Here is a 9,609-nt window from a genome sequence, read left to right as displayed (position 1 = left end):
ATTACCCAAATAGAATATTAATTTCCATGTGTTTTTTTGTGCATGCGCTAGCCACCGCACAGGTTCTGGCACCACTGTTCATATGCAGATAGCGATTTTGAGAGCTGAGATGAGGGCACTGCAGGATGCTAGGGCACCCCGTCACTTGGTTGTGAGCCTAGATTCAGTCATTGATGCTCTAGGTCGATTAGACACAGTTGAGGACGTTTTGGATACCTTTCAGGCATAGGCTGAGGTAGAGATCGGTGGTCATGACTTGGATTGGAGAGCCATTTGAGAGCTGTTTGAGCGTGAGTCACTGCACAGGCAGGCCTTAGAGGATATGTTTTGGGATAGTCACACTGAGGCGATGCGACCACGATCAGGGCAACCCTTTTATATTTTACGTTGTAGGCATCCCATCATAGCAGCACACATTTATCCGAGATATCTCGCTGCGAATGGTGGTCGATTGCCTCACAACCATCAGATAGCCAGGTCATTTGCCATGCAGCTATACGCCGAGTTTGTGCTTGGTCATCTGGTAGACTACATTAGTACCCGTCCAGGATCAGGAGCGGGACATGGTAGGATGGCGCATCAAGAGCATCAGACTACAGGTGTTCGGCATCGACGCGAGGCACTAGAGCTGCACACTATCCTTGCACTAGCATTGTGAGCTGTTGGAGGATGGATTAGGGGGGATGTTCATTCAGTGGCCTCATCCTTGCACGACGTGGTCTCTACCCTATCGAGATCACTTTCGATTCCACCTCCCACATCTATGGAGCCTCCCACATCTACACCACCTCAGCATGAGTTGGAGACTCGAGATGCACGGATTGCAGAGTTGGAGGCATTGTTGGCCGAGTCTAGGGATGAGGTTAGTTCTTTTGATGACTCTAGTTTATTTTTTTGTTGCGTGTTTTGAACTGAAGTTTTTTGGTTAATTCTCACCATGTACGCGACATGTTTGCATTGCAGGCACATCTATTGCGTCAGGATATGGAGTCTCGTGTATGACTATTGGATGCAGATTTGGAGGAGCAGAGGATTCGGACATGCATAGCCTACCATCAAGTAGAGCACTATATTTTACAGTTGAGACATATTAGTCGTGATCCATCTCGCCATAGGATTAACCCCAATGTGGCCCTGTACCCCGCTTCTCCTATAGATGTGCCGACTAGGACACCCATAGATGCACCATAGCCAGGCTTCCTACTGTCGCTTGCATCCTTTGCCACGAGGATTTTGATAGCGTAGGATGGTTTGGACTAGGGTGCGGCCACATCGCACATCTCCATTGCATGACCTGCCACATGGTGGCACGATCAGTGTGCCCTGTATGCTTTGCTGACATTGATGTGGCCACATACAGAGGACTAGGCATGGATGATCTATATCCTGGTCATCATCAGGCCATTGATCCATTTGCCCACGTGGTCTTGACAGAGCACTACAACGAGGAGGCACAGAGAGCTATGCTGCAGTAGGAGGGTGCTGATACATCAGTGGTTGCAGCGTGTGTTCCATGATGCTTCTCATATGGTGATTTCATGCCAGATGATGAGCCACAAGCAGAGGAGGCACGCTGTATTGAGTGAGAGGTAGAGCTTCAGATATCATTGCAGTAGTGGGTGGAGCAGCAGCTTGGGCGGGGCTGAGACCACAGTTTCTTCTACATGTAGAGATGATTACTCGCGCTGGATTTGAGGCACGAGTATTCGCTCATGCATGAATTTGGGAGCTGAGGCACGCATACATAGAGGAGGCGAGGGAGGCAGAGATGGCAGCGGTGGCTTGTGCAGCATGCCCTCCTCTTCATCAGGATGAGGCTGGCCCATCTCATGCAGGAGATGAGGCTAGCCCATCTAATCCGGCTTTGCTTGAGGGCACAAAGCAGAAGGTTGGGCAGCGAGTCATATAGGAGCCACGTCAGAGGATTGTTGAGATATCAAGCTCCACTCGTGATATGCCAGGGTGACCGTTGTGTATTTATGTCACCGACTTGTTAGCTGGAGATGCGGTTGGTACACCGCTCATGAATAATAGCTAGATGATAGCTATCCTTATCTACACTAGTTCGTGGCTCAGTTAGTATGCCACCTTAGTTAGTTGAGTTTGGTTTGAGACCCACATATAGGGTTCTTCTATTTCTTTGTACTAGAGTTCTTTTGGCTTTCACAACTAAGAAGAGGAAAGCTATTTTCAGCCTCCACCTTTATGTGTATTCCCCCATTGTGCATGTGAGAAAGCCACAAGTGAGACTCCTTCCCTCTCTCCCACAATCTTCACATGGTATCAGAGCCTTGTTCGTGGTAAGGAGCTCAAGAAAGCAAGCCAAGTTCATGGTGTCCTGGTAAGAGGACCAGTGTTGCTTTCCTATTTCGAGTTTGGGAGCAAATCTCTGCAGGTAGCACAGCCAGAAGTGCAAGAGTGCACTGTCTCAGATTGAGACGCCCTTCGCGGTGTGGCGAGAGCGCAGTATATTTTTCTGATTCGAGGTCATTTCGGGGCCCGTTTTGGAGACAGAAGTTCTTCGCAGGCACTCAGAAAAAGGCCCTATTTTTTGCTGTGCGACCACTGCGCACGGCTAGTCGGTGGAAAGGTGCCGCAGAAATTGCATCGTATGCCTGTGTGCAGAGATATTGGGAGTTGCAGATTCATGCCTGTTGCCTGTTGATGCAAAATCGTCACTAGGAAGTGACTGTGTGGTGAAATACCACTTTCGTCAGTTTTGCAGATCTGCCCGTGTGAGGCAAAAAGCTGTGTTTTTTGCAGTGACACAATATTTTGTAGTGTTCTGTAATGGCATCTGATTCTCTTTCACAGATTGTCACTGAAAAGCTTGACAAGAACAACTTCCAGGCATGGAAGTTTAGAATGACGAATTTCTTGATGGGAAAAGGCTATTGGGAATTCATTACAGGAAATGAAGAAGAACTTGTTCTTCCTAATGTTCCCAGTCAACAGGAAATGCAGGCATTCAAAGGATGGCATGAGAGAGCCAGGAAAGTTATGTACTGGCTGTCTATCAGTATTTCGGACTCCATGATTGTGCATATTCAGGATGCAAATACGCCAAAGGAGGCAAGGGATACTTTGGCAAAAATGTATAGCACAAATACACAAGCCAGGAAAATGCAACCCAAACAGGAGTTGCATAATGTGCAGAGAGAAAATTTGAGCATAAATGACTACCACATGAAAGTGAAGAAAATTGCAGATGCACTTGCTTCCATTGGGTCGCCAGTGGATGATGATGATTTGGTTTCTGTGACCTTGAATGGTCTAGGAAAGGATCATGCACAGTTCCGGACATCCATTGCCGTCCGTGAAAAATTTCCTGATTTTGAGGAGCTGATTGCTCTTCTAATTTCTGAAGAGTAGAGAAATGGTGGTGCATCTTCTTCAGCAGGAACTTCAAAAGAAACTGTCTTCTACTCAAATGCTGGCAGAGGTAGAGGTAGAGGTAGAGGAGGCCGATCTGCAGGCCGTGGTAGAAATCAGAATATGCAGCAAACGCAAGAAAACCAGTCCTATGCAGGAGGACGTGGTAACTCTAAAGGCAGGGGGAGCCAAAGAGGCCGTGGTGGATGGCAGAGAAGCCAAAATGCAAACAACAATGTTGAATGCTACTATTGTGGCAAAATGGGTCATATGGCTAAGGACTACTACAAAAAGCAGAATGACATTATGAATGGAAAATTGCAGCAAGGCAATTATGCATCTTCTAGCAGGCAGGGTGATGACATAAATGAGCATCTATTTATGGTGCAGCATATGACCAATTCTGTGACAAGTGTAGAAGAACAAAATGATGTGTGGTATGTTGACTCAGGTGCGTCAAAACAGGTCATGCAGAATGGATGCAAGATGCAAGGAAAATGGAAAAGCCAGGATTTGTGGAGACTGGTGATGATACTGCACATCCTATTGTGCAGATTGGCGAAATTCCTTTGTCTATGCAGGATGGGAAAAAGAAATACTTGTCTGATGTATTTCATGTCCCGAACATCACCAAGAACCTGGTTTCTGTTGGTCAGATGGTTGAGCAGGGCTTGCAGGTCAGATTTAATCCTCATGGATGCTTTGTTGAGGATATGAAAAATAATGGTCGCTTGATAGCAAAAGGAAAGAAGAAGGGCAGGATGTTTACGTTGGATGCAGACATGCCTGAATTGAGTGTAGCAATGTTTGCACATGGGACCGGTGTAGTTGCAGATATTGATATCTGGCACAAACGCATTGGTCATGTTAATATACAGCGACTTAAATCAATGCAAGCCCAAAATATTGTTGCAGGATTGCCTAAATTCAAGGTTGCAGAAATGCACAAGGTTTGTGAAGCCTGTCAATTTGGGAAACAGGCAAGGAAACCTTTTCCTAGGCATGTTCAAGAGAGTAAAAAGCCATTGGAATTAATCCACTCTGATGTGTGGACTACAAAAGCTGCATCTATTGGAGGCTGTCACTATTTTGTCACATTTATTGATGACTCCAGCAGAAAACTATGGGTGTATTTTATGAAAAAGAAAAGTGAAGTGTTTGGGCACTTCAAAGCTTTCAAAGCTATGGTTGAAAAAGAAACAGGCCTGCAAATAAAATGCCTAAGGTCAGATGGAGGGGGAGAGTACCTCTCAAATGAGTTTGCAAGGTTCTTGCAGGAGCATGGTATAAAGCAGCAATATTCATGCAGTCATACCCCACAGCAAAATGGAATTGCAGAAAGAAAAAACAGGCATATTGGAGAGGTATCTCGGGCTATGCTAAATGAAAAAGATCTACCAGATTATTATTGGGCTATTATTATTGGGCTGAAGCAGTTGCTATAGCAGTCTATATAATGAACAGGACTCTCACTACAACAATACATGGCATGACGCCAGAGGAGATGTATACTGGTAGGAAACCAGATATTTCTCATCTGAAGATTTTTGGCTGCATTGCCTATGTCCATGTGCCAGATGAGTTGAGGTCCAAGTTGGATCCAAAAGCTGAGAAGTGCGTCTTTATTGGTTATTCTCTGCAGCAGAAAGGGTATAGATGCTATAACCCTTCTACACGTAAGTTCACAGTGAGCAGAGATGTTGTTTTTTATGAGATGAGCAGCTGGTATAAACTAGTAAATGTGATGATTGATGTAGATGCACAAAATGGTAATGCTGCACAGAATGCACAGCAGCAATCACAAAATATCAGTGGACCTGGAGTGTCCTCTACCAGTGGTTCACATACTTCGCCATGGACAAGCAGATTGAGATTAGGAGAATCCCCTCAAAGCAATGTAGAGAGTGGTACGCAGGTATCACAAAAAGGAAAAGAGAAGGTAGATCAGCCCATGTTTGATGTGAATGCAGGTCACTCTTGTGTGGATGGTGAATCCAGTGGCTCAGATCAGAGCATTGATGATGAGTTCGGTATTCCTTCTATTGTTACACCTGGAGTAAGGAAGACCAGGGATGTTTTGAGAGCACCTGGAAGTGAGCCTATTTTGTGCAGGTCTACCAGGGTTAGGTATCCTGTGGATAGGCTGAAATATGATGGATTTACAGCCATTCACTATGCCTATATGGTCAAAGTGATATAGGAACCAGAACCCACTTCTTTTGAGCAAGCCATGGAAAATGAAAAAATGGGAGAAAGCCATGGATGAAGAAATGGATGCCTTGGATGCTAATGCTACATGGGAATTGGTGCCTTTGCCTAAAGGCAAGAATGCAATTGGTTGTAAGTGGGTTTATAAGATCAAGCACAATGCAGATGGTTCTGTGAATAGATACAAGGCAAGATTAGTTGTCAAGAGGTATGCACAAACATATGGCATTGATTATGAAGAAACTTTCAGCCCGGTTGCAAGGAAAAACCGTAAGAGCAGCCATTGCTATGGCTGCATCAAAGGGATGGTCTTTACATCAGATGGATGTAAAGAATGCCTTCTTGCATGGTGATTTGCAAGAAGAGGTCTTTATGGAGCAACCAGCAGGTTATGTTCATGCTATTCATCCTGAGTTTGTTTGCAGGTTGAAGAAAGCCTTGTATGGCTTGAAGCAAGCACCTAGAGCATGGTCTGACAAGATAGGACAGTATCTTGTCACTATTGGCTTTCAGATTTCCAAGGCAGATTTCTCACTCTATGTGAGAAAAACAGAGAAAGGGATTATGCTGCTGGTCAAAAACAGAGAAAGGGATTATGCTGCTGGTCATTTATGTTGATGATTTGATCATCACAGGTGATAGTGATGAAGATATCCTTCATGTGAAAATGCTACTGAGGCAGAAGTTTGAGATGAAGGATTTGGGAGAGCTGCGTTATTTCTTGGGCATTGAGGTGATTAGATCACCAAGTGGGATACAGCTCTTGCAGAGGCAGTATGGACTGGACATGCTGTCCAAATATGGGATGACAGGCTGTAAGCCTATTTCAGTTCCTTTGGAGCAGAATGTGAAGCTGAGCCCAGATGCAGGTGAGCTTTTGGAGGACCCTACTATGTATAGACGCATAGTAGGAAGTTTGATTTACATGACTATTACCAGGCTAGATTTGAGCTATGTTGTTGGGTTGGTAAGTTAGTTTATGCAGGCTCCAAGGAAACCGCATTTGGATGCGGCTAGACGCATACTCAGGTATGTGAAGTCCACATTGCAGTATGGACAATTTTATGAGGCTGGGCTTCAGATACAGTTGCATGGATACACTGATGCTGATTGGGCTGGTAGCATTTCAGATAGACGATCTACCAGTGGATATGTGTTCTCTTTTGGGAGTGCTGCAATCACTTGGAGCAGCAAGAAACAGCCTACAGTTGCCTTATCGAGCACAGAGGCTGAGTACAGGGGTGCAGCAATGGCTGCATGTGAGGTAGCTTGGTTGCATAAGCTACTCTATGATATGCATCAGTCTACAGATGGGCCAGTTGTCATTTATTGTGACAACATGAGTAGTATACATTTGGCAAAGAACCCAATCTTTCATGCCAGAATAAAGCACATTGAGGTGCATTATCACTATGTGCGGGAGAAGGTTTTACTAGGTCTTATTGATCTAGTTTATGTCAGCACAGAGGATCAGGTAGCTGACATCTTCACGAAAGCATTGGACGCAGAGAAGCTGCACAAGTTCAGAGACCTGCTTGGTGTGCAGGAATTGGGATTGAGCTCGAGGGGGAGTGTTGAGATATCGAGCTCCACTCGTGATATGCCAGGGTGACCGTTGTGTATTTATGTCACCGACTTGTTAGCTGGAGATGCGGTTGGTACACCGCTCACGAATAATAGCTGGATGATAGCTATCCTTATCTACACTAGTTCGTGGCTCAGTTAGTATGCCACCTTAGTTAGTTGACTTTGGTTTGAGGCCCACATATAGGGTTCTTCTATTTCTTTGTACTAGAGTTCTTTTGGCTTTCACAACTAAGAAGAGGAAAACTGTTTTCAGCCTCCACCTTTGTGTGTATTCCCCCATTGTGCATGTGAGAAAGCCACAAGTGAGACTCCTTCCCTCTCTCCCACAATCTTCACAAGGATGACTAGAGGATCATATGTGGAGTTATCAGATTCTGATTCAAGATGATTGTTTAGGCTTCACACATCTTGTTTAGGGATGCACTTCTGCATGATGATGATGATGATGTACACATTCATTTTGGTACTTTCATGATATTGTTCTTACTTTTATAATGTATGAGCATTTTGGTACTTTCATGATGTTCTTCTTACTTTGTTTATCTCAGTTTATAGTTTGTTCAAATCTAACATAAACATTTAAAATTAGGAGTATGATTTTGAATTTTAGATATCTCATTTCACACATCTAATACATAAGGTATTTTAAAAATAATGCCGTGTGAAGTAATTGTGAACATTCATTAAGCATTGAAAAGTTGTTCCAGTATAAGGTATCTCTCTCTCTCTCTCTCTCTCTCTCTCTCTCTCTTGCTATGAACTTTATCATTTTGAATATCATTGAATTTCATATATATCAATGCTTGCAATTATTACACTAAACCTAAGAGCCATGCGAAGTTTCATCCCCACGCATGTATTTAAAATTAGGAGTATGATTTTGAACTTCAAATATCTCAATTCACACATCTAATACATAAGGTATTTTAAAAATAATGCCGTGTGCATATTTGGTTAGTACGTGTGTACCATTTTTCATGCATAGTCACTAGTAGGAATGTAAAAATGTACGCATTATACCTTCCACGTGGCACATACCAAATTAGTTGGAGACCAAATCTTGCGTGGATGTATGTCTAGGGTAGCCTAAGAGCCATGCAAAGTTTCATCCCCAACAGATAAGTCCACGTGCGTATTTGGTTAGTACGTGCGCCATTTTTCATGCGTAGTCACTAGTAGGAATGTAAAAATGTATGCATTATACCTTCCACGTGGCACATACCAAATTAGTTGGAGACCAAATCTTGTGTGGATGTACGTCTAGGGTAGCCTGAGAGCCGTGGAAAGATTCATCCCCAATAGATAAGTCCACGTGCATATTTGGTTAGTACGTGCATCATTTTTCATGCGGTCACTAGTAGGGATTGTAAAAATGTACGCATTATACCTTCCACGTGGCACATACCAAATCATGTGGAGACCAAGTCTTGCGTGGATGTAGGTCTAGGGTAGCCTAAGAGCTGTGCGAAGTTTCATCCCCAAAAAATAAGTCCACATGCGTATTTGGTTAGCACGTGCGCGAATTTTCATACGTAGTCACTAGTAGGGAGTGCTTGCAAAAATGTATGCATTATACCTTCCATGTAGCACATACCAAATCAGTTGGAGACCAAATCTTACATGGATGTACATCTAGGGTAGCCTAAGAGTCGTGCAAAGTTTCATCCCCAACAGATAAGTCCACGTGTGTATTTGGTTAGTACGTACGCCATTTTTCATGCGTAGTCACTAGTACGGATTATAAAAATGTATGCATTATATCTTCCACGTGGCACATATTAAATCAGTTGGAGACCAAATCTTGTGTGGATGTAGGTCTAGGGTAGCCTAAGAGCCATGCGAAGTTTCATCCCCAACGGATAAGTCCACGTGTGTATTTGGTTAGTACGTGTGCCATTTCTCATACGTAGTCACTAGTAGGGATTGTAAAAATGTACGCATTATACCTTCCACATAGCACATACCAAATTAGTTGGAGACCAAATCTTGCGTGGATGTAGGTCTAGGGTAGCCTAAGAGCTGTGCAGAGTTTCATCCCCAACAGGTAAGTCCACATGCGTATTTGGTTAGTACGTGCACCATTTTTCATACGTAGTCACTAGTAGGGAGTGCTTGCAAAAATGTACGCATTATACCTTCCACGTGGCACATACCAAATCAGTTGGAGACCAAATCTTGCATGGATGTACGTCTAGGGTAGCCTGAGAGCCGTGTGAAGTTCAATCCCCAACAGACAAGTCCACATGCGTATTTGGTTAGTACGTGTGCGCTATTTTTCATGCGTAGTCACTAGTAGGAATGTAAAAATGTACGCATTATACCTTCCACGTGGCACATAATACCAAATCAGTTGGAGATCAAATCTTGTGTGGATGTACATCTAGGGTAGCTGTGAGCTGTGCAAAGTTTCATGCCCAATAGATAAGTCCACGTGCGTATTTG

The 9,609-nt window shown here is 43.8% G+C and overlaps 1 pseudogene; it reads left to right on the top strand.

The window, feature by feature from the left end:
- Window positions 1–349: 349 nt before the first annotated feature.
- Window positions 350–1,048, top strand: LOC147896871 (uncharacterized; annotated as a pseudogene).
- The last annotated feature ends 8,561 nt before the right edge of the window (window positions 1,049–9,609 follow it).

Source organism: Dipteris shenzhenensis, chromosome 11 (genome assembly GCF_047967505.1).
Source record: "Dipteris shenzhenensis isolate YYH24624 ecotype China chromosome 11, Dip_SZ_1.0, whole genome shotgun sequence".
NCBI classification, from domain to species: domain Eukaryota; kingdom Viridiplantae; phylum Streptophyta; class Polypodiopsida; order Gleicheniales; family Dipteridaceae; genus Dipteris; species Dipteris shenzhenensis.
The sequence above is the reverse complement of the archived record's forward strand: the minus strand, read 5'-3'. Positions and strand labels throughout refer to the sequence as shown.